Source organism: Hyperolius riggenbachi, chromosome 7 (genome assembly GCF_040937935.1).
Source record: "Hyperolius riggenbachi isolate aHypRig1 chromosome 7, aHypRig1.pri, whole genome shotgun sequence".
Lineage (NCBI taxonomy): Eukaryota > Metazoa > Chordata > Amphibia > Anura > Hyperoliidae > Hyperolius > Hyperolius riggenbachi.
In genome coordinates, this window is record NC_090652.1 from 219,408,755 (window position 1) to 219,434,267 (window position 25,513).

Genomic DNA, 25,513 nt, shown 5'->3' on the forward strand with positions numbered 1-25,513 from the left:
AGGCGGAGCGGAGACAAGCGGGGACCACACAGGGGGACAAGGCAGGGAGTCCCTGACAATGCGGCGGATCGGCGGTTTGTATCAGCGGTGTTCTGATGTCGGGTATTCCCTGCCTTTGGAATATAAGACGCAGGAACTTTTTCTCCCCATTTTTGGGGGAGAAAAAGTGCGTCTTATATTCCGAAAAATACGGTACATGTACCACTTTTGTTATTTGAGTAACATGCAATGTAAGCGGTGCATGTAAACAGCTAATTACACAATTTACATAAATTGCATAAATCTTAATGTGCACTGTCTACATAGGTTAAGATTAATGTTCTATACATACCTGGGGCCGGTGCCAGACCCATACACACGGATCGCTCCCACACCGCTGTCCTCCGCTGCCCACAGCTTTGGCTCCAGTCTGATGTAAGAGAAGTGCGCTCTTTGCATATCTCTCCAGCAGCTGCTGGAGAGATACGTAGAGGACACACTTCTCCTGCGTAGACTGGTACACTTTAAAGCCGAACCTCAGGTCAAAAAGTGGATACCTACCTAGGAAGAAAGAAGCTTCTGGATCCCATAGAGGCTTCCCAAGCCTTTCCATTCACAAACCCCAGAAATAAATCCAACAAGAGCTTGTCAGATTTCTGATCGGGGCTGCACTTCTCTTCATGGAGGTGCGCACTGCGCAGCCATGCTGCACCAGCATTACCTATAAACAAAAGTCCCAGTGTAGTTATAGTCCTAAACAGATTACTAGATAAACCAGCAGTCCTGGTAGCAAACTTAAAGTCTTTACAATGTATATTCTCCTGAGCACCGCGGATTAAATAAAAGTGCTGGTGAACAGCAAGCCCCAACCAGTCTAGCAGCAAGCTTTCAGCAGGAGACTCAATTCTGGTTCCATTGATATTCTGAGATCTTGGTTCTCAGCAGGTCTCTCTCCAAATTAGTCACTTGGACAGAGCTTAGGGGTCCTGATGGTTTCAGCCACTCTCTCCAAGACGGCTTTAAAAACATACCTAAAATGACATGTAACATGATGAGATAAACATGGGAACATATAGTACCAAATCTACTTAAAGGTTGCCTGTGTTGATTTTCTATGTTTTGCATTGAAAGAGTTAAATAAACTGTGCTTTTACCTATGCAAATAAGGCAATGGAACAGTAAAGGCAGCTTGGCTGCTCTAAAAATTAAATAGAAAGCAAAACACATTTATTTGGGGGCACAAATACTCTTGATAAAACTACAGTTCTGATTGAAAATAGTAATTAAATCTCTTCCCCGGGAGCTGAATGAACCATGTTCTTCCTCACAATGTCATGTCTGCTTTTTACACTTTATATTACATTTGCAGATCATGAAAATAAAAATGTAGACTGCAGGAACGTGCTATTTACCCTTCCTACTACACAGACAAATAATTACAGTATCTCATATGTTTATTTTCAGTTCTGGTTTGCTCAGGAGAGGAGAAGTCCAATGCTCTTAGTAGCTCCCTGCTCTATACGTATCTCTACCAGGCCCGACATCTTATGACCTGAACTCAGAAGTCTCCCTGATTATCTTCACACCAGAAACAGCAGTTATTCAAAGACTTGATGAAGTAGGGAGATGGATCCTCTTGCCTCTGCCCCTCTGAATATGTCTCATCTGGGAATAAAAAATAAACACTGAATAGGGCAGTGCACAATGATTTGGTACATAGGTATTCTTTTTAATGAACAGGAAGTCCTCTTGATGGAAGGGCTTCCCTTCATCTCCCCCTCTAAATGGGTCTTCTGTGGGGAGAAAGACAAACACCTGGCTGAATAGGGCAATATACTGTATAATAATGCCAAAACAGGAGATAACACTATTTATTTATGTATTTTTTTTCTCAATAGCTCCATCTAAGCCTAAAGCTATGTACTCACCACCCGACGGGTCCAGCGACGTCCCCTTGACGACAGTCGTTAAGCAACGCCTCTTCCTGCTCCCGACGTCATGTGACTACATGATGGGCGCGAATGGGAATTAAGGGGGCAACATTGTTTACAGGAGTTTCACTGAACATTCACTTCTAGCAATTCTTAAACCAGTCCAGTTTAATATAACAGGCTCCTTCGATTTTTCGTGTATTAGCAAGTATGGAAGGATCTCACAGTCACTATTTCAGCTATACAGCAACAATATGACTTAACTTCCCAGCTCCACACAAGCACATAACCTTTGTATTGCCAGAAAATAGGGCTGCTTGCATTTTCATGTTGCACTAACACAGGCACGAGACAGTTTCCAAAGCTTGTATTTTAGCTAGTCAGCAAAGACATGCTTCATGTCTCAGCTCCATGCATCTTCCCTAGATCATTGGCACACTAGCAAAAGGTTCATCATGCTATATCACATAAAGCGGGTCCACATAGTTGCCCAGTCGGGCTCTCACCAGCGCTGGTCAGATGGGACTTTCCCCGCTTGCTGTCATCAGTGTTCGTCCAGTGTCCTGCTCTGTTTCATGCGCGCACTAAGGTGAGGAATAGGGACGCCTCTCTCCGGAGTTGCCGGCCGGTGCACAGCATGTAGCGCTGATCAGCATGCATACGTCAGCTGCTTGTCACGCCCGTGTCACGTGACATATTTCGCCTGGCCTCTCCAAGCTTTTTCAAATGCTGTTTGACTGGTTCAAGAATTGCTAGAAGTGAATGTTCTGTGGAACTCCTTAAAATCCATGTAGTTGATGGGACAATTGCTATACTCCTTGTATAGAGGAACGCAACGCTTATGGTGCACAGAATGTAATATAATAACACTAAGCCTAGCAAGCTAACTGAGGATAGTGTCCCGACTGGGACCTCTTGTGATTTAGGGGGGACCCCCATATCATATGACCCTTAGTGAGTGCTGTATGGGCATGGTGTATGGATGTGTGTGACGTCAGCTGAATTGATTTATACACGGCCGTGCATTTTTTAAGGGGGGAAAAGGGAATGTTTTATGTGGTTGTCCATGATACATATTTTCAATAAATTGTGATACTGTTTGAAGACACCCCTTGCAAGCTTTTTTTCTGCTAGTGACTGTGTGACAAGAGGTGGCTCCCCTATATGGGTACAGTTATTTAATATACTTCAGCGCATCCCAAGACCTTTTTTCTTAGGCAACATAGTTTAACATGATTTTTTTTTGTTAAAGGATGTTGCCCGACGTCAGGTAACCTCATTGCAATTATCTTTGGGTGGGTATGGAGATTAACAGACAAGACTGAGCTTGTGCGATCTAACAGGGGTTGTCATATGGGGCTGTCAATTTGGGACTAGTGGACCACTTAAAATTGTAGGCACTATGGGAGGGGCATTTTGCCAAATACTTATTCACCGTGTAGCCTCATTACCATTGCTTGGATTGAGGAATGTTGTTTAGTTTGTTTTTTCTTTGCAGACTCCACGCCAAGTTCTCTATATTCAGAGTGATAACAAACATAAATATGCACAGGAACATAATCATAATGCATCAACTCAGATAGCGATCGTTTTGCTGCATTTCACAAAAAGTATTTTTTGCATTTTACAAATTCCTTTTTGTAGTAACGTGTTTTGGGATCCTATGGTTCTATCTACGATGCCATGTGTAGCTGCACCAGACCTCCAATATGGTCTATGTTCTCCTATATATTTCCCATACTGGCCTCCTTCTCCCCCTTTCTCAAATGTTTCACTACCCTGCCCCCCATCATCTCCAGCAGTAACAGCAGCTCTCCCAAGACTTGATAAAACATGGAGATGACTCCCTCACATGGGGTTGTCCTATGGAGCTGTACATGAGGGACACTTGTGGGGCACCTAAAATTGAAGGCACTAGGGGAGCACTTCAGCACTTGGCATAATGCCAATTCACCATAAGGACTGATACTGCTCCACCCTTACCACTCCCATATTTCCAGCCACATTCTGGAGTCACTCCCCTGACCACCACACTTCCCCCTCTAATTTCAGCACATGCAGCAACTATGATGTGCACCATCTCTCATCACCCCCTCTTATATGCTGACACCACCTTCCACTGAATTGTCTACTCTAGCATGGCCTCTATCTTTAACTTCTAAGTTTCCATGAACAACACCTGCTAATACTATTGTCTCCCAACCTTCACAATCCCTATTACTGCCATCTCCTGCTGGGCACATTCTAGTTGATGGAGCAGAGCGGTCTGTACACATAGATAGGCATCCAGTACAACAAGTTAGAACTCTTTACTGAAGAAAATGTGCAAAGATAAATGATACACAACCATTAGGAAAAGCAGCTTACTTAGAACAAAAATACAGAGTACCCAGCAAGCTCTTTAGGAGTGTGTAAGGGGATACAAAGGACCAAAAAAGCCCTCTTACTAAAACGTTATGGAAAACAAAAGTTTGCTTTCTTAAAACAGAAAGTATTTGCTATAATTCAGGTTGGAGTGAGCTCTGAGAGGTCTCCTAGTGTATACAGAATGAACACAGGAAATCACAATACCATAGAGATCATTGCAGCACTTTGCATACACAGTGTGGTTGCTTAACTGTACTGCAGTTTAGGTAATAATGTTATTACATCCCTTCTCAACATATTAGCCTTAAACTGCGAGCCCAGTTTTCTTTATCAGTTCCAATGTCTTTTCATGGGTAAAGACTTTGTAAGAACATCAGCTATCATGTCTTCAGTTGGACAATACTGCAATTCAGCTTGTACTTGTTCTTGTAAGTCTCTCAAGAAATGACGCTTCTTATCTATAAGCTTGGTTCTCGGATTGAATCATTCCGAGTGTGCAAGTGCAATGCAACTTTGGTTATCCTCAAACATTGGTATAGCACCTGTCTGTATTTCATCCAGGTCTTCCAAAATACTTGCTTGTGCTGCTACATATATGGCTTCAGTTGAAGACAGTGTTACACTTGGCTGCTACCTGCTGGTCCAGCTGATTAGTCAGTCATCGAATACAAACAGATAACCACTGGTAGACTTTTGATACTTTGAATCACCAGCCCAATCTGCATCTACATACCCAAACTGACCATTCTTCCCAATCAATGGTAGTCTTCTTAGTTTGAAGTGCATGATGCCCTTCAAGTAGCATATGATATGACTCTTTTAACACCATTCCAGTCCATCTGACCTGGTTGAGATACATTTTTTTACATAGGAATCCTATTGCTGTAGCAATGTCTTGCATGGCTTTTCTGTACTGACAATTGTTTGGCAGTAAATCACCTTGATTATTCACTTCCTTCAGGTAATTTGTTTCCATAGGAGAGTTTAGCATCTTTCATCCCAAAAATTTCAATCACATCCTCTATCTTATGACTTTGGTCAAGAAGAAATCTCCAATCTTCATCTCTCTCAGTCTGTATACCTAGGAAATGTTTCACATTACCTAGATCTTTTGTTTCAAAGCTTAGAATTTCTAAGACTATGAAGGGATTCCCTTTTTGCTTGTAACATACTAGCAGTTCATCCACATACTGTATATACTCGAGTATAAGCCGACCCCCCATCTTTTACCCCCAAAACAGGAAAATAACATTGACCCGAGTATAAGCCGAGAATATAATGATGCACTTACTGAGGACTTCCTAGGGCTCTCTGATCATTAACCCAAGACTCTGACCCCAGCATCTTCAGCTGAAAAGGTAACGTTTGACCATTGGCTCCTTCTGGGATTTCACATGTTACAATTGCTCTCTGTGCAATGATTAGGGCCCATAGAAAAAACAGTATACATAGTTAAAGAACTTCTCCCCCCCCCCCCCCCCCCCAGTATCCCTGGCATGTGCTGGTGCTTTACGTGCAGCAGCTTGTGACTACCTGCCACTTTACCACAGCATTGCCTGCAGCCATCTTCCCCCACTGTCCCCCGCCAAAGCAGTTGGCATAGTCACTGTATGCTGTCAGTCTCCATCCCCACAGCCCCGAGTGTCCCCAGCATGAGCTTACATACAGTAATTAGCCAGCAATACTTGCAGGCAGCTGTTACCCGCAGCTGTGTGTCCAACAGTACTTGCAGATGCATAGTTACGGTACTGTGCAGCTGTTTTCCCCCACTGTTCCCCTCCAAAAGTAGTATGCAACATTACTATATGTCCCCGGCATCTCCAGAGTCGTGCAGAGCAGCGCAATCACTCACCGGTTCTCGCCGCCAGGATACATCTTCAGCTTCTCTGTCGTCACTTCTCTATGACGTGTCCTTCAGTGGCACTCGCAATGTGAGGCGCCACTAGAGGGCGACATAGAAATGAGAAGGACAGAGAAGCTGAAGATGTATCCTGGCGGCGAGAACGAGTGAGTGATTGCGCCTCTGTGCACGACTCTGGAAATGCCGGGGACACTCGGGGACATATAGTAATGTTGCATACTACTTTGGAGGCGGACATTACGGGAAAATAGCCGCATCATACCAGAACTATGCATCCGAGATAACTGCCGGACACAGCTGTGGGTAACAGCCGCGAGTATTGCTGGCCAATTACTGTATGTAAGCTCATGCCGGGGACACTCAGGCGGTGAGGACGGAGATGGACAATGTACAGTGTCTGTGCATACTACTTAGGTGGGGGACAGTGTGGGAAAACAGCCGCGAGTACCGCTTTCACATGCCGCTGCACATTAAGCAATAACCAGCACGCCGGGGACAAATACAGACTTATTTACCGCTCCAGCGGGGGAGGCACATGCTGAGGACCTTTGGGGGAACCACTGATTAAAGCATGACTCGTGTATAGGCCGAAACCCCCACTTTTGGGACACTTTTTTGGGGCCAAAAACTCGGCTCATACACGAGTATATACGGAATATTAGTACAAATATACATCTGCCATTCTGCTTCTTTGTATCCAGACAGGGGTCTGTTTTATTCCCTTGAACTTTCTCCTTTGTGAGCACATCATTGATTTTCATGTTTCATGCTCTAGCTCAGGCTTGGGCAAACTTGGCCCTCCAGCTGTTACGGAACTACAAGTCCCACAATGCATTTGCCTTTATGAGTCTTGACTGTGGCTGTCAGACTCCTGCAATGCATTGTGGGACTTGTAGTTCCGTAACAGCTGGAGGGCCAAGTCTGCCCATGCCTGCTCTAGCTGCTAGCTTGAGACCATAGATTCCTTTTTGAAGTTTGCATACTAGATCTGGCTTTTGTGAGTCCACAAATCCTTTTGGTTGCTCCGTGTAGATCTCTTCTGTTGTATGATCGGATGAAATCATCACACCATTTCTCAGGTTTCGTCTATTTAGTTCCTGTATGCTGCCAGGGTGTCTGTATCCTAGACGTCTGTTCCACACATGAATGCAATTAGTATGTCCAGGTGTGCAAAGATTTGCTTTCATCTCAACTATGTCAGCACTGCGTAATATGTTGGCGCTTTATAAATACAATAAATAAATAAATATGTATGTATATCAATCAGCAGCGCCACTCTTATAGTCTAAACACTTCAATTACTCAATAATAAGTCCAAAGGGTTCGCTGTGGGGTTGTCCAATGGTGAAATATCAAACAGAATAAGTCCACTGCGCTCCCGTTCCAAAGATAATCCTATAAAGAAACAAGCACACTATACATAGCGTAATACTGCTTTTACAAGTCCACACTTTCAGAAACCCGTGCAGTGTGAGCAACCAGTGCATCCACTCGTGTCACCACCACCCGTAATCAGAGAGGCTCACCAGATTCCAGCCACCTCGTTTTTCAGGTGGATCTCTCGCTCTATGTTTATGCCTCACCCCAGCACATCAGTGAAGCATACCCGTTTGTAGATATAAGGCATTTATTTTCTTCATATAAAATCACTGCATCAGGCGTACTGTACGCCTGACGCAAACACACCCATAGTCTAGCGGTGTGTGGAGAGAGGGGCGATCAGACTCCACCAACAGAGAGCTCTGTTGGTGGGGGGGGGGGGGGAGGGGGGGGGGAGTCGCTCGTGTGCTGTGTTGTGCGGTCCTGCAGCTTGGCCTTAAAGCTGCAGTGGCCATTTTAGTTAAAATGTGCCTGGTCTTTAGGGGGGGGGGGGGGGGGGGGTTACCACTGTGGTCCTCAAGTGGTTAATAGGAATAACTTGCTGATTAAACTGGATCTTTCATGCAGCTTTTTCAATGCATCCCACATGCCTCTAGCTGTGTCCTGATTCCTTATGTGAATAAGCCGATCACCTTGCACTAAAAGGGTTGTGGTTGCCCTGGCTTGCCTGTTTTTCTTATTCAATTCCTAATGGTTTTTATCTGGTCTATCTGTGATAATTACATGCCACAGGTCATCTCTAGATAGCAGCATTTCCATTTTAAACTTCCATAATTAATAGTTCATGTTATTCAACTGGGTCACTCTAGCATGGCCTCTATCTTTAACTTCTCAGTTTCCATCAGCAACACCTGCTTATACTATTGTCTCCCAACCTTCACAATCCCCAGTGCTGCCATCTCCTGCCGGGCTTATTCCAGCTGGTGGAGCAGAGTGGTCTGTACATGCAGACAGACACCCAGTATAACAAGTTAGAACTCTTTACTAAAAAAAAAAAAGAATGCTGAGATAAATCACACACAACCATCAGGGAATGCATCTTGCTTAGAACAGAGAGGAACACAGGATGAACACGGGAAATCACAATACCATAGATATCATTGCAGCACTTTGCATATACAGTGACATCTTGTGGTTGCTTTACTATACTACAGTTTAGGTAACAATATTGTTACTACCAACGTTAGCATGTATGCCTGATGCCCTTTAGGGGTAGAAGAAAATGTCAGCAGCATTATACCGGGTAGAACTTAAGCAACTAATCTAGAGAACAATTCCCAACATACAGTAAAATCAGAGTAATTGCAGTGATTATTGTTTTTCTATTTCGTTAGCTTATGATTAAGGCTATAGACATTCCCCAGTAAAATATCTGTGCACACTACTCATTCTCATTTGTTGACCATTTTGGGATGTAATGCAACCAATAAGTGAAGAAGCTTGTATTTAACTTAAACTTTTGGACGCCTGTCAGGAAGCAAAATGGCAGGAGCCAGCCGGCCAAGTCCCAAAGCCTTCTCCAATGCGGCAGCCAGCCATCCAACAGAGGGTGTAGAGCGGAGATCTGGAAGGGTAACAGAGGTGAGGAAAACACAGAGGGTAGAACATTTGCACCTGCTCGCCACCTCTGACCTTTCGCTAGCTGCCACAGCCTTCTCCAGAGCGTCAGTCAGCCAACAGAGGATACAGAGTGCAGACCCTGAAGAGAACTGAGGTGAGGGAAACACAGAGAGTGGAGGGAGGACCTCTGCACCTGCTCGCCGCTGCTGAGCTTTTGCTTGTTGCCACTACAGAAAAAGCTTCTATGGGACTTGACTGGCTGGATGCTGCCATTTCACGTTCAAGTCCTAAAATGTAAGTTACTCACAAGTTTCTTTGCATAGCTAAACGGGAACAAATCAAGAGCCCCAAACAGTGTGTTACTGTGATTATGAAGTATTGAGGTAAGTATTTAAACTGTACTCACAAAGATGGGTTGCCACCAAAAGCAACAACTGTATAGGCACGTGGGGAATTTTTCCTGTCCTCACTCAGGCTAAGAAGTCACTCTCTATAGAAATAGGATAAAAGGGTGAGGCTCACCCATTGCCCGGGTGGACATTCAATTATGTGGGATGTACCGAGGAGCCAGTACAGAATAACATATTCAAAAACAGCTTAAAAATAAGGGGGTATTAGTGGACTTACCTCCCCACAGATAATGTTATCATAAAGGAAATACAATGTTTATTTGTTACTCCAATAAAATCTGCAACGCATTTCCCGGGTCTATCACCTGCTTCTTCAGGCAAAGTACAAAAAGGAGTACCTAAAAATATTAAACATACAAAAAAATTGTATCAAGCTACAAATTGACGGTAAACATCACATGCATAGCCTAAATGTTATTCTGGTATGTGCCTGTAAAACACCCCTATATGACTACTAAAGTGTAGGGGTTGCTTGACAACTAGAGCATAAATAAGAGCAAGAATTGTACCTGCAGATTAAAAGAACCAGTGCTATAAATTGTTTTCATTTTTTTAAAATGGAAAATCATGTGCAATAATGTGTTTTGATGGTGAGCGAGAATGTGTATACTGTATATAATCTTTTAAGGTAAAGCAGTGAAGGGTGATGCAATATGAATAATTTATTTATGGTCATTAAATGATATTTGGTCAATAATGGATTATCATTGTGCTACAGGCAACATTCTTGCTCTTATTTATGCTCTAGTTGTCAAGCAACCCCTACAGTTTAGTTGTCAATTAGAAGCATTTTACATGCACATACCAGAATATCATTAGAGGGACAATATCGATTAACATGTTTTTTAACCTGAGATTGAGAGAGTTCCTTAAGTGCTGATAAATAATAATGTATACATTTCATTTGCTTATCTATTTTGTTTACTGCAGCAAATTCCTTTCACTCTGAACTGATGGCAAGTCTGTTCTAATCTGAGGGCAGAGTGAGGGGGCTATGAGGGGATGGGGAATTCTCTCACAGTGGATCTGTTAACCCTGTGTGTGTGAGATAAAGAAGTACAGAGGCGCCAGAGGGGTAAAATATACTAAAAAGTTTAAAATATTCAGGTGGTGGTGGTGGACCTGCCACACCAAAACAGACACGATTGATTCACATACTCCTCTGTGCAAGCTGCTATTGGACCCAAAGTTGTGTGATACTCCGTTTGTTGATTGCCTGATGAAGCGGGATTGTGCCCGTGAAATGCGTTGCAGTTTTTTATAGGAGGATGTGAATAAATTGTTTAAACCTCAAGCGACAGCATCGTGTCTGTTTTGGTGTGGCAGGTTCACCACCGCCACCTGAATATTTTAAACTTTTTAGTATATTTTACTCTTTTGGCGCCTCTGTACATCTTTATATCAAGTTCTCCACCCCGGGTGGAAGGGTGGTACACCCTCTTTTCTCCTATCTACAGAGAGCGACATCTTAGTCCTGAGTAGGGACAGGCCTAATCTCCCTACCTGCGTATACAGTGGTTGCCTAGGTGGTAAGCCATGTTTGTAAGTATAATACTTGCATTTCATTTTTCCTTCCTGATCCAATACATACTACACTAATTTGGGCTCTCGATTTTCTGCTTTATCTCCCTGTGTGTGTGTGAGAGAAAGTCCCATGCCCTGTGTCTCCGACTGAAGTGTCTAAAGAGAGCAGTGGAAATGTAACTTGTTATAAACATTTGTAATTGTCTGTGACACCACAGCTTTTCATACTTTTTTTTGCTTTCAGAGAAAAATACTCTGTGGTTGATATGCAAAAAACAACACTGGCTGCGCATTGACGCAGACACCCCTTTTGAGAATGATTTGTCCCAATAGAGCTAAATCCTACACACAATGAATTAAAGCTTTTGCCTCTGATATTTAACATGAAAAGTAGGAAAATGTTTACACAGCTACATGGACATGATTTGTACATTGTCATTTTAGAACACTTGCTTTGATATTTTTCCTTTAATTATGCAACTATGTGAGTACATTGGTACAGCATGCTCGTCTTACATTTTGTCTGGAGTTCTGATTTACTAGCCTTAATGGTTATGTTTAACCATCAGGTGATCATACTATAGCAATGTCACATGTGGCTCAGCAGCTGTATCAGGATACAGGAATGTCACATAATTTAAACTGGGGCTTAACTTAGGCAGATAGCTAAAAAAGATAGTGGACTAAAATGGCAAAAATTTAAATATGAATATGGGATATGAGTAACACCTGCTGTAATATATGTTCTGCCTAGTCAACAATCTTTTATCTCCTCCCTTTCTGAATATTGCTATAAAACAGTCTGCATCTCTGAAAATATAATATTCATTGTGAATCTACTATAAGGATCCCATCTCTGGTGAGTAAACTTTATCCATTAAATAAAGGCTAAGTTCTTTGTTCAACATGCAGTTGCAGCCTATGGCAAATGTTTGGTTAGTTATATGAGTGTACAAATGATGCTGGTAGAATGATGCTTTCTGTTTGATGCACATTTATTCTCTAAGCTGTTTTGCTGTGTTTTTGCTAATGCTATGATTAGAGATGGTAAAAAGATGCTACTAGTTCCATTTTGCAAGCAACATTAAAGGACCACTATCGTGAAAAATTGCTAAATTTAAAATACATGTGTATGCATACAAAAAGAAGTACATTTCTTCCATAGTAAAATGAGCCATAAAGGATTTTTTTCCTATGTTGCTGTTGCTATAGTAGTTAGTGGAAATCTGACAGGTTTTGGACTAGTCCATCTCTTCATGGGGTATTCTCAGCATGGCCTTTTTTCTTTAGAAAGACACTCCCTGAAAAGGATCTATACAAAGATGCTGGTCAGCCTCTCTGCTCTGTGCTCTAAGTGCTTTAGAACATAAAGAAAACACTGAAATCCCCCATGAGGAGATAGGCTAGTGCAAAACCTGTTGGTTCTGCCGGATTTTTACTACCTACTGTAAGTGACAGCAACATAGGAGATAAGTAATTTATGGCTCATTTTACTCAGGAAGAAATGTACTTCATATTTTTATGTGTTCACATGTATGGTAAATGTTTTTGGCGATCGTGGTCTTTTAATGCAGTTTGTATGCAGCTTGATATTGGGCCAGTCACATTCTTTTCCTAATGATCTAGATTGGTCTAATTCCAACTGCATTCAATGTGTAAGCCAGAATCATTTACATCTCGCTGACCATCTCTTTGTATAGTAGTATTAACACCGAACATTAATGTTGTAAGAAAATGGTAAATATCACCAACAAAAGTAGGATATTTGCTGATTTTACTGCCAAATGTTGGCTAACTTCACACTATGGGCTTGATTCACTAAACCATGATAACGGCCGCGCTAGCATTTTTATGCGTGTTTTCAAGCGCAATCACGAATTTCCACACGCAATCACAAATTTTCACGCACAATCGCAGATATTTGCATTACAAAATTCGCCATTGCGTGCGAAAACACACGGGAAAACGCTAGCGTGCCTGTCATATGAGTTATCACGGTTAAGTGAATCAAGTGCAATGTGCATAATGTAACACCGCACCACAACATCAACGTCGTTAATGGAGCAGAGTGGTCTGTACATGCAGACAGACACCCAGTATAACAAGTTAGAACTCTTTACTGGAAAAAAGCATGCTGAGATAAAACATACACCACCATCAGGAAATGCAGCTTACTTAGAACAGAGAGGAAAACGGAGTAAATACAGGAAATCACAATACCATAGAGATCATTCCATCATTTTATAGACAGTGACATCTTGTGGTTGCTTTACAATACTGCAGTATAGGTAATAATGTTGTTAAACCTCTAACAGTTGTAACTTGCACACTATTTTTCATAGCATGAGAATTGTTAGGGTGTTCCTTATCACATGCGTTTTCCAGAAATGCACCGTGGAAAGTCCATTTTGATAATGTGATTTGTTACAACGCAGAGATATGAAGATGTTCATACAATTGTATGGGCAGTGTGTTCATATCCAGCAACGCACCACACAGCAATGTGCAAAGTGTGAAGACACTCTAAAAAAGGTGTTATACTGCTCTATAGTAAGCATAAAATGGCTCATAGAGAACAGCATGGTCCAGAAATCAATACTGATGAGTAAAAATGGTATTTTTGAGTTCTCAGCTATTTTGTAATTGAGTGTGGCAAATGTTTCATAGTATAATCATCAGGCTTGTCTTTTGCAGATAGTGACTGATGCCACAGATAGTGATTTGACATACGGGTTTTGTATCTTCCCATAAATGTACATTAATTGGATGCATGTTTGTTTGTCTTTTTCAGATTTGTCATCATGGCTTTATTATTTGGTCAGTAATTTTACTACATCATTTCTTATATTTTTGGATTGACACCTGTATGTCTGGCTTATCAAGTTGCATGTTATTTAACTGCCCAACTCTTCTATAAGGCTTAGTGTAGCGCCATACTAGGCTACCCCTCATTTTCCCTCCTTCATATCCCACCTGTAATCCCATGCTCCACCCCTGCTGCTATAGCTGACCAAGCTCCACCCCCTGCAGCTATGGTTGACTAAGCTCCAACCCTGCTGCTATGGTTGACCAAGCTCGAACCCTGCTGCTATGGTTGACCAAGCTCCAACCCTGCTGCTATGGCTGACCAAGCTCCACCCCCTGCTGCTATGGTTGACCAAACTCCAACCCTGCTGCTATGGTTGACCAAGCTCCACCCCCTGCTGCTATGGTTGACCAAGCTCCAACCCTGCTGCTATGGTTGACCAAGCTCCATCCCTGCTGCTATGGCTGACTCAATCACTGAGGTCTCTTCTACTGAACAAACAGAGGAAACAATGTAGAGCCAGCATTCCTGCTGTATTCTAGTGTACACATAAGGAATAAAGTCAGCTCTATGGGATTATATTACCAAGGAAAAGCACTCATCTTGTGTCAATCCTTGGTAATCCCTGCTCTGGAGGCGGTGGATGTCTAGCGGCGGTAGGTAATTTGACAGGGGGACCTGGCACAGCTGCAGTGAGGGAGGCAATGTGCAGACAGCCCAACAGGGAGCTCTGGGGGTCTCCTTGTTAAAAGAGACCCCCAGAGGCAGCAGAGACAACGTGCATTAGCTGGTTTAGACCTGCTCTTTGCAGGTCTAAGCTAATGCTCATGTCTGCATGAAAGCATGAAATGAATAATAGGATAGCGTGTAAAGAACTCGCTGGGCAATAATATTGCCCAAGCGAGTTCTTTATCACCTGGGGAAGTGTTCAATTTAATTGGATTAGGCAATGCTCCCATCGCCTAATTTAAGAACCTGCCAGCGCAAGGACAATTGGATTTGACCACCTCAGTAGCTCTGTTAGTTGTTACTACCTCCTCCATGTAACTGCTGCCCAGTTTCTGTGTTGGTGAAACGCCAGTCTATTACACAACTGTGTGATATCACAACCAATGTTTTCTTTGGTATGATTGTGTTTTTGTCACACAATTTTGTATGTGAATTTGTAATTGTGTCAATCTACAAAAGAATTAGCAATGTAGCAATGATTTCTTTAACCCTTTTGGGACTGGATGAGTCTGGCACCTTAAAGGGACTCCGAGCTCAAAATAAATACGAATTTAGTACTCACCTGGGGCTTTCTGCAGCCCAGTGTAGGTTAGGACGTCCCACGGCGGCGTCCTGGCTCTTCTCCTAGGCCCTGTCCAGAAATGGCTGCCCAGCCGCTGCCCGGCGACACTGGGCCCGAGTGTCGGGCTCCTTCTTCCTTATACGTCACTGCTTTCGTCACACGCCAGCCACCATCACGGCGGCTGGCTTGACAGTATGGCGTATGCGCGGTTTAATCTGTCAAGCCGGACAGCCGCCGGGCAGCCATTTCTGGACAGGGCCTATTCGTATTTATTTTGAGGTCAGAGTCCCTTTAAGGATTAAAGCCATCCTTTCCCTATTGTGCCCTGTGATTACTGTGATTGGCTCATAGTAATCGCAGGGCCAAGAACCAATGACCACCAGTGACCAAGATGCAGAAACTCTGCTGTCACTGTGACAGCAGAGTGAGCAGGGGCAGTGATGGAAGAGCGGTAAAAATGGCAAGGACGGCGTCAGTGCGCGGTGTTGATTAGTTGGAATCTACGTCCTGACAGAGCCACACAGCCATCAGCAGGACATAGATTTCAACTACAGTGATCCGGAAAAGGTTAAAGCAACTCTGTACTGAAAAAAGTCACATATGGAGAGCGACAGCTCTGGATCCTATAGAGTCTTCCCTGTCCTTTCTCAGTGTCTTGGTTCCAGTACTGTCCACCATTTAAATTTGCAGTCTTCGGAAGCCCTCAGACTGAGAAGGCTCTATAGGATCCAGAGCCTTACCTCTCCATAATAGGTATGTTGACATGCAGGCAGGGGGGGGGGGGAGCTATACATGTGACCATTTATGCACACTCTGCCGACGTGTCAGTTAAAAATGGCGCACAGCGCCAGGGGAATAAGAAGGGCGCCCCATAGACTTACATTATATAACGCTATTTAGCGTTATAAGTGTTAAAAAATGGCGCAGGCAGTGTGCCTTACACTTATAACGCTAAATAGCGGTATAAGTGTTTGAAAATGCAGCGGGGTCAGGGGAGGAGAGAGGCAGCGGGACACTGGAGGGCATAGGCGTCGGGGGAGGATGTGCAGAAGCATACGTTACTTTGTCCTGGGCCGCCGATCGCTCCTTCCCTCCGCTCCTTCACTTCTTCTATTCGTTTACTGTAGTCCTGCAGCCGGCCAATCACCATGTGGCTTCAGTCTCCACATGGTGATTGGCCGGCTGCAGGATTACAGCAAACTAATAGAAGGAGCGGAGGGAAGGAGCGATCGCCGGCCCAGGACAAGGTAATGTATGCATACATCCGCTGCCTATGCCCACTAGTGTCCCGCAGCCTCTCTCCCCCAGCCCCCGCTGTCTATGCCCGCTAGTGTCCCGCAGCCTCTCTCCCCAGCCCCCGCTGCCTATGCCCGCTAGTGTCCCGCAGCCTCTCTCCCCAGCCCCCGCTGCCTATGCCCGCTAGTGTCCCGCAGCCTCTCTCCCCAGCCCCCGCTGCCTATGCCCGCTAGTGTCCCGCTGCATCTCTCCCACAGCCCCCGCTGCCTACACTAGCAGCCCCCTGCATGTTTATCATGGCGCACCGCTCCGCAATCAATGTAGCATAAAACGAAATTTACCATTTTATTGCATTTACATTAAAACGGTAAATAGCGTTTTATGCTACATTTATCGGCAGAGCGGTGCGCCATTTTTCTCCCTGCGCCTTTTTCAGATGGACCCCTCTGCCGAAAGGGTCATATGAAACTTTTTTGGTGGTGCGATGCGAGGGGGCAGAGCATCACACCGCAATGCTCTTGCCAGGTGTAAAACTGTCCTCAATGTGCCTTAAACAATGTATAACAGTCTATACCAGTGTTGGCTAACCTTGGCACTCCAGCTATAGTGGAACTACAAGTCCCATGAGGCATTGCAATATTCTGACAGCTCTAAGCATAACTGGGGGAGGCAGAGTCATGATGGGATTTGTAGTTCTGTCACAGCTGGAGTGCCAAGGTTAGCCATCCCTGGTCTATACAATACTGCGACATGTACTAATAAATCTAGATAATACTAAAACAGTACAGGGCCTTTTATATTTGAGGACATGTTTGCTTGTATGTATGAGACATTTATAATTAGAGTGCTGGTAAAAAGGGGGATTTTCTGTACTTTATCTCCCAGCAGTGTCCCACTGTACTCAATTCTACCAAAAAATGGACATTTGTGAGCTATGCATACTTTCATGTTGAAGCAAACTGAATTATACATGCTATATAGCAAACAAAACACATGGCAATACTATAGAAAATAGATCATGTTTATCTTGAAGGTGAAAGACAGCACCCTTTGTGAACAGCATTTGGGATGGTCCAGCTCTGGTTGAAAAATAATATGGTGCGAATGACATTAATCTTCTATCAGCATGCTAGCAATATAATTAGATGGTTTTCAATATTACAAAAAGTGCATTGATTTTATTAACTGTTTATTAACTGTTATGAAATGTATGCTTTCTTATGTCTTAGGTACTGGTGCTCTGGTTGGTAGCCTCTTAACCCTTGGGTCTACTGGCTCTGGTGGTTGTGGTGGCTCAGGTAGCTGCAGTAACTATGGAGGGTACAGTCGTAATGTTAACTATGTATGCTGTAGTAACAATGGAGGCTATGGTAACTATGGAGGCTATGGTGGCGGCAAGGGCTATGGCAGCTATGGAGGCCAAAGTAGCTATGGAAGCTATGGTGGCTATGGAGGAAACCGCTGGGCTAATGGCTATTGTTACCGACCCATCTACAGACGTTGCTGGTCTTGATATGTATATGGAAAAGTGAAAGTAAGTTGACATGTTTTTAAAGAGAATCTGTATTGTTAAAATCGCACAAAAGTAAACATACCAGTGCGTTAGGGGACATCTCCTATTACCCTCTGTCACAATTTCGCCGCTCCCTGCCACATTAAAAGTGGTTAAAAACAGTTTTAAAAAGTTTGTTTATAAACAAACAAAATGGCCACCAAAACAGGAAGTAGGTTGATGTACAGTATGTCCACATATAGAAAATACATTCATACACAAGCAGGCTGTATACAGCCTTCCTTTTTAATCTCAAGAGATCATTTGTGTGTTTCTTTCCCCCTGCAGCTATCTTCCACTGAAGTGTCCGGCTGTTTCTTCCTGCAGAGTGCAGACAGCTCTGCCTGTATGTAATTCCTCAGTATGTGAAAGCCCAGCCAGCTCAGAGAATGATTTATCCAGCTTGTAAAAGAGAATAGAGCAGAGAGAAGCTGCACTAATCTAAATAACAAACAGGCAGTGTGCATAGAGGGGCCTGGAGGGGGAGATACATCACAGAACCACAACACTGAAGAACTTGGCAGCCTTCCAGACACAGGCTGACAAGTCTGACAAGAGAAAGATAAGTTGAATTATTACAGAGATGGTGATAGTAGAACGTGCTGCAGTAAGCCAGAACACATTAGAATAGCTTTTGGAACTTGTAGGATGATAAAAAACCGGATGCATTTTTTGTTACGAAGTCTCTTTAAGCAAAAATCAAAAAGTAAAAAAGATTTCATACCTTGTCTTTAATTAAGTATATGGAATTGTCTTGACAATCAAACATATTGTCATTTTAGTTTAAAAATAATGTAGTTTTAAAAGCAAAAGGGAAGAAAACTAAAACAAAGAAACAGCAAGTAAGCCAAAATGGTTGTATGAAAATTACAGGCACAAATATAGCATTCTGATTTTTATGGTTTTTGCATATATTCACCAGAACTGTTTTACCAGACTACTATATCCACAATTTTTTTCAAATAATGTATTAGCCCTATTCAAATTTAGCACCACTTTTCCATTAAAAAGAGTGTAAAACCTTTTAAAAACAAATGATGGTGTTCTACAGTGAACAGCAGTGAATAAAGAGACCTGCTTATATTCCGACTTAAAAGACTTCCGAGCGAGAATGTTAAAAAAAAAGTTAAATACCTGGCTAGATGCTGTAGCCTCAGGGGACGCCATCCGCGCCCTCCATTTCATTCCGCCATGTTTTTTAATTTACACCCTCCATTTGGGTCCCGACCCTATCCCCCAGGTCGTCTGGCTTTTCCCCAATAAAGATGGCTGCCAGTCTCGCCGCGGCTGCTCAGTTCATAATAACATATATGCTTGACATGAAATGCGGCAAAGATTGGGCACCACCATGGGGTCCTAGGGTTAGGTACCACTAGGGGGCTCTTAGGATTAGCCACCACCAGGGGAGGGTTCTGTGTTTAGAGTAGGGAGAAGTTAGGCCATAGTAATCACCAGGGGTCTTATGGTTAGACACCACCAGGGGGTGGGTCTCAGGGTTAGGCACTACCAGCGAGGGGTCTTAGGGTTAGGCACCACCAGGGGAGGGTTCTTCTGTGTGAGAGTTGGTAGAAGTTAGGTCATAGTAATCACAAGGGGGAGGGGTCTTATGGTTAGGCACAACCAGGGGGTGGGTCTTAGGGTTAGGCACCACTTGGGGGTTCTTAAGGATAGGCACCACTAGGGGGTCTGAGGGTTAGGCACCACCAGGGGGGTCTTAGGTTTATATAGCACCAGGGAGGTCTTTGGGTTAGGCACCACTGGGGGAGGGGGTCTTAGGGTTAGGTACCACCAGGGTGGTCTTATGGTTAGGCATCACCAGGGTAGGGTTCTATGTGAGAGTTGGGAGAAGATAGGTCATAGTAATCACTAGGGCGTCTCAAGGTTAGGCACCACTGGGGGTTGGGTCTTAGGGTTAGGCACCACCAGGGGGGTCTTAAGGTTAGGCAGCACCAGGAAGGGTCTTAGGGTTAGGCACAACCGGGAGGGGGTCTTAGGCTTAGGCACCACCAGGGGGGTTCTTTGTGAGAGTAGGGAGAAGTTAGGTCATAGTAATCACTTTTCTCATCTATATCACTTTTCTCGGCTATATCCAGTGCCCTTTTATAGCCGAACAAATTTCGACTATAACAGCATCTTTTTTTTTTTTATAAACTAAAACTAACTTTTCACATACACCAGGAGGCTTTTGTAGCAGAATTTGGCATCTCGTCTACATATGGCGCATTTTGTAGCCAAATTTGGCATCTCAACTACACCAGGCGCCTTTTGTAGCCAAATTTGGCGTTTTTTCATCCATATCAGGCCCTTTTTTCCAGGCACCCTTTTAAAATGTACGCCTGATAATGATCCACACATTCTCCTAGCTATCTAGCTAGCCACATTCAGGAGGCAAAAATAAATATTAGCAAATTAAAGTTGGTAATATCTGATCCAGCTCCCTTTCAACTCTGTTAATTACTTAAGGTAGCCATACACTGGTCGATTTGCCATTAGATCGACCAACTGACAGATCCCTATCTGATCGAATCTGATCAGAGAGGGATCGTATGGCTGCCATTACTGCAAACAGATTGTGAATCGATTTCAGCCTGAAACCGATCACAATCTGTTGAGCTGCTCCTGCCGCCTGCCCCCCCCCCCCGTATACATTACCTGAAGCCTGGTCCCGGGCATCTTCTCCGCGCTGCACGCATCCCAGCATCCTGCACTGCATCCCAGCGTACACTGTGTCACTCCGTGACCAGGAAGTTCAAATAGAGCGCCCTCTATCTGAACTTCCTAGTCACTAGAGTGACACAGGAAGTTAATGTACGCTGGGATGGAAGCAGGAACAGAGCGGTGCAGCGCGGAGAAGATGTCCAGGAGCCAGCACAGGTAATGTATAACTGTATCGGATTGGCCGCCGCTAGCGACTCTCCCTACCCGTGGGCGATCGACGGTAATTTCCCCACGGCGCGATCGATGGGAGAAAATCGGATTGGCGGGTGCGTTTAGCGCGAACGATTGGCAGCAGATTCAATCCCAGTGATCGAATCTGCTGTCAAAACGGCGGCAAATCGGGCCAGTGTATGGCCAGCTTTAGTGATTTGCTAGCTCCAAACTCTGCCTCTGAGAAGTTATTTAGCTGATTAGGAGAATGTCACTGGTAACAACAGCTGAGCGTAGAGCCTGCCAAGTAGGGATGGTCGGAAATGGCAATTTCAGATTCCGCGGTAAATCCGCATTCCGCCATTGCCAATTACCAATTCCGCTTTCTGCTACCAATCTCCGCATTCCAATGCGGAATTTCCGCCGGAAATTGCGGAAATTTCTGCCGAATTTAACATCGATTTTCTCAAAAACTATAAGGTCTTTTTGAAAACTTTTTTTTGCATCTTGTTCACAAGATTCTGTTTAATAAACCCCAAAAAGTTGGTGTTCCTAGGACTTACAGGGGCTTTGCTATTAAGCGCTAAAGTCGGTGGATTTTTACTGTAATGTAAAATGCAGAAAATACGGCAGATGCAGATTTTCTGCATTTTACATTACAGTAAAAATTTGCCGACTTTAGTGGATAATAGCAAAGCCCCCATAAGTCCTAGAAACACAGGGTTTATTAAACTGAATCTTGTGAACATGATGCAAAAAAAAGTTTTCAAAAAGACCTTATAGTTTTTCAGAAAATCGATGTTAAAGTCGGTGGAGATTTTTTCTGCGATTTCCGACGGATATCCGCCTACCACACTTGCATTACTGGTTTCCGCATTCCGATGCGGAAATGCAATTTCCGATCGGAATTTCGGAAATTGCATTTCCGCGGAATCCGAATGAGCATCCCTACTGCCAAGTCTGATCCGGTAAAGCTGGTTAGAAGAAGATTATATCACTGGCTGTCTGAACTAAGTAGTTAACTTTCTGGCCAAATAATAATTAGCATAATAATTAGCATATTCAAACTCTGCTCCCAAGTGTTTGAAGGAAAGGAAAATGTAGCCAATGTAGCAAAGTTTGTGACCCATGGATAGAAAATTTGATTTTGTTTTTCAGATAAATGTGTTTGTAATATCCGCTAATTTGTTTTTCTCGCTTCCATTGCAGAGTGAAGATGAGTTTACGAGGCACACTGGTCATTTGATGCTACAACCTCACTTGTTTCTACTAATACTGATGTTAAAATGACGTGACTGAGGTTTAAACTGTCCTGCGTAACAACAGCAATAAAATATACAATTACAAATGTACAAAGTGTGAATAGTTCTTTTTTTCATGCACTAGCATATTATAATTGAGTTATTTTTTTTGATGTATAACGCGCCAACATATTCCGTGGCGCTGTACAAGGTAAGAAACAAACATGGGGTACAAAATATTACAAACAAAGTTATACACCAATATACAAAATACAGCATAAAATACAGAATCAGTACAAAGTACAGAATTGGCAATAACAGTGTCAACATTAATATAAATAAATGTGTAACAAAATCCAAGACACAAAAGGGTGAGAGAGCCCTGCCCTTGCAAGCTTACATTCTAAAGGAATGGAGGGGGGGGGGGGGGGACAAGAGGTTGGGTAGTATACAGTATTAATACCTAGAGGCACTGGGTTTTAGGTTTTCTAGTAGGAAGTACAACTTGGCCGGAGGTCAATAGGTGAACTAGCCTAAGGTAGGTTGTATGCTTGACGGAAAAATTTAGTTTTGAGGGCACATTTAAAGATATCAAAGGTTGGAGAGTGATGGATGTATTGTGGCAGAAGATTCCAGAAGAGTGGTGAAGCACGAGCAAGATCTTGTATAAGTAAGAGCAAGGAGGAGGTGATTCTAGAGGACAATAGAAGGTCAGCTGGAGATCTGAGAATGTGATTGGGTTGCTATCTTGAAACTAGTGAGGAGATGTACACAGGAGAAAGATTATGGAGAGCTTGGTGACTTATGCTGGGGATACATGGTACGTTTCTGTACTGTGTATCGAGCAGCTGATGCGGCCAGCTGATAATATTCAGCAGGTCCAATGATGCTGCTCGATCCCCGCCCGCTCGATCCCCGCCGGCAGTCAATGGCAGGGAATCAAGCGGGTGATAATGAAGCGCCGGCAGAGACGAGCGGGAATCGATCCGCGCGGACGAGCGGGGACGCGGCGGGAGTCCATCCAGCGGCTAATCGGCCACCGGATCGACCCGTGTATGCCCAGCATTAGAGTTAAGAGTTTGAACTAGATCCTCTGCTTAATTGGTAGCCAATGAAGAGCTTAACAGAGAGAAGCAGCAGAGGAAGAGCGAGAAGAAAGATGAATGAGACGATCAGCCAAGTTCAGTACAGATTGGAGCAGTGCCCATCTGTTGGTTTTTTTTTTTACAAAGTAGTAGTATAAGAGCATTATTAACATTTTATTAGTTTCCTGAGTAAGAAAAGGTCGAATGCGAGAAATGTTTTTGAGTTGGAGATGACAGGAGCGGGTTAGGGAGTGAATGTGAGGAATAAAGGAGAGAGAGTGGTCAAATATTACCTCTAAGCACTGTACTTTGGGAACTGAAGTTATAGGGGAATAACTTCATTTTATCTTTTTGCAAAAATCACACTACTGTGGTATTTTTAACCCAATCAATCACAAGATTTTTTTTTGGGGGGGGATTTCTGATTTTCCGATTTCCATTTTTTGAAAACATTTCTTGCATTCTCTAATGCAAAAAGTTACAAATAAAACACTCCTCAGAGGTTTGAGTTGAGGCTCTGCTTCTCAGAGGAATTTCACATGACATACTTGTGACGGATTCATCTGTGCTAGATGCACCCGTCTTATAAAAATATGCCCACAAAGGTGTGCTGGGGAATACCCCTTTAAGTTTTAGCTTGGCTTCAAAAACAAGTGTTTCTGTAGGTCCAGTTTCTTTCCATAGGAAGTCCAAATCCAAATCCAAAAAAGCTTTATTGGCAGGACCAAATACATTTAGCATTGCCAAAGCAAAACAAAACAAAACATTAACATGGGGGGGGGGGGGGATTGTGGGAATAAGGGAAGGATAAAGGGGGTTGGGGTATATAGTCCATAGGTGTGTGGAGGATGTAAGGGACAGCATGGGGGACTGGGATATACAGTCCATAGGGGGGTATTGGGGGGAATACAGTCCATGTGGTATCATGTTCCTCTCAGTTGGTGGCAGGCTGTGACATATCGGGCAGCTATTTGCACGGTTGTTTCCTCCACCCCCAGTAGGATGTAGAGTTTCCTCTCCTCATCTGTGGAGGTAAAATCCTGGATGTGGGCGGAGAGTCTCTGGAAGTGGGCGGTCCTCACAGGTGCATATTTGCTGCAGTGTAGCAGGAAGTTGGGCCTCATCCTCCAAGACCTCCTGGTCGCATTGTCTGCACAGTCTCTCCTCCCGGGGCTTCCATGTCTGTCTGTGCCGCCCTGTCTCTATCTCCAGGCTGTGGGCACTCAGACGGTACAAACTCAAGGCCTGTCTGTCTTTGTGGTGATTTAGCCTCTCCAGATATGGAGCCATTGTGTACTCCCTCTGTAGTGATTGATAGACAGCAAGTTTCTTGGAATTCTTTATGTCACTTCTCCATTCCTCTATGTATCGTTCCTTGCAGATTTCTATGGTCCGTTTTATTTGGGCTTTTGTCAGCCTGTGTTGGTGTCCTTGGCTGGGCTGGCTGCTGATGCTTTGCTTGAGAGCGCGTGGTATGGCCTCGCCACCCTGGCTCAGTGAGGCTTTATGGTGGTAAGTGCTGGGGTTGCTGCTCTGTATATGCGCCCAGTATGAGAGTGCCCTCTGCTGGATAGTAAGCCATAGTGGGAATCTGCCTAGCTCTGCCCAGCAGGCTGAGTTTGAAGTGCTTCGATGGACTTGGAGGAGATACTTGCAGAACTCTAGATGGAAGATTTCTGTTGGGCTGGAGTCCCATTTTGATTGGTCAGGGTAGGTGACCGGGCCCCATACCTCACTGCTATAGAGCAGGATTGGGGTGATGATGCTGTCGAATATCTTTGCCCACACTCTCACTGGTGGTTTTAGGTGGTAAAGCTGTCTTCTGATGGCATAAAATGTTCTGCAGGCTTTGTCTTTCAGGGCCTGTATTGCTGGTTTAAAGCTTATTGATTGGTTGATCTCCAGCCCCAGGTAGGTGTAGCTGTTAGTGGACACCAGTGGGGAGCCATTTAATATAAATGAGGAGGTGGGGGTTTTATTTCCATTCTTCCTCTGGAACACCATCACTTTTGTCTTCTTTGGGTTGATGGGCAGTGCCCATGTGGTACAGAAAGTCTCCAATACTGACAGGCTGTCCTGTAGTCCTTTCTCTGTTGGGGAGAGCAGCACAAGGTCATCTGCATACAGCAGGAACTTCACCTCACGGTCATGCAGGAGGAGGCCTGGAGCTGGGGAGGATTCCAGGGCTACAGCCAGTTGGTTAATGTATATGTTAAAGAGTGTTGGGCTCAGACTGCAGCCCTGCCTGACTCCTCGACCCTGCTTGAAGAACGCACTTCTCTTCCCATCTACTTTCACACTGCATTGGTTCCCAGTATATGAACTCTTGATGACATCATAGGTTTTTCCTCCTATTCCACTCTCTAGGAGTTTTAGGAAAAGGCCTAGGTGCCACACTGAGTCAAACGCCTTCTTAAAATCA

The 25,513-nt window shown here is 43.9% G+C and overlaps 2 long non-coding RNA genes across 2 annotated transcripts; one reads left to right on the forward strand and one right to left on the reverse strand.

Annotated features, from left to right (window-relative positions):
* Positions 1-1,466: 1,466 nt before the first annotated feature.
* On the reverse strand, positions 1,467-14,147 carry LOC137524854 (uncharacterized). Its single transcript, XR_011022795.1, has 3 exons — positions 13,986-14,147; positions 9,706-9,826; positions 1,467-1,644 (listed from the first exon to the last, which is right to left on the reverse strand). It is a non-coding gene; the product is annotated as an uncharacterized lncRNA (long non-coding RNA).
* LOC137524852 (uncharacterized) lies at positions 11,790-22,121 on the forward strand. The gene is made up of 4 exons (XR_011022793.1): positions 11,790-11,871; positions 13,804-13,829; positions 17,575-17,879; positions 21,975-22,121. It is a non-coding gene; the product is annotated as an uncharacterized lncRNA (long non-coding RNA).
* Positions 22,122-25,513: the final 3,392 nt, after the last annotated feature.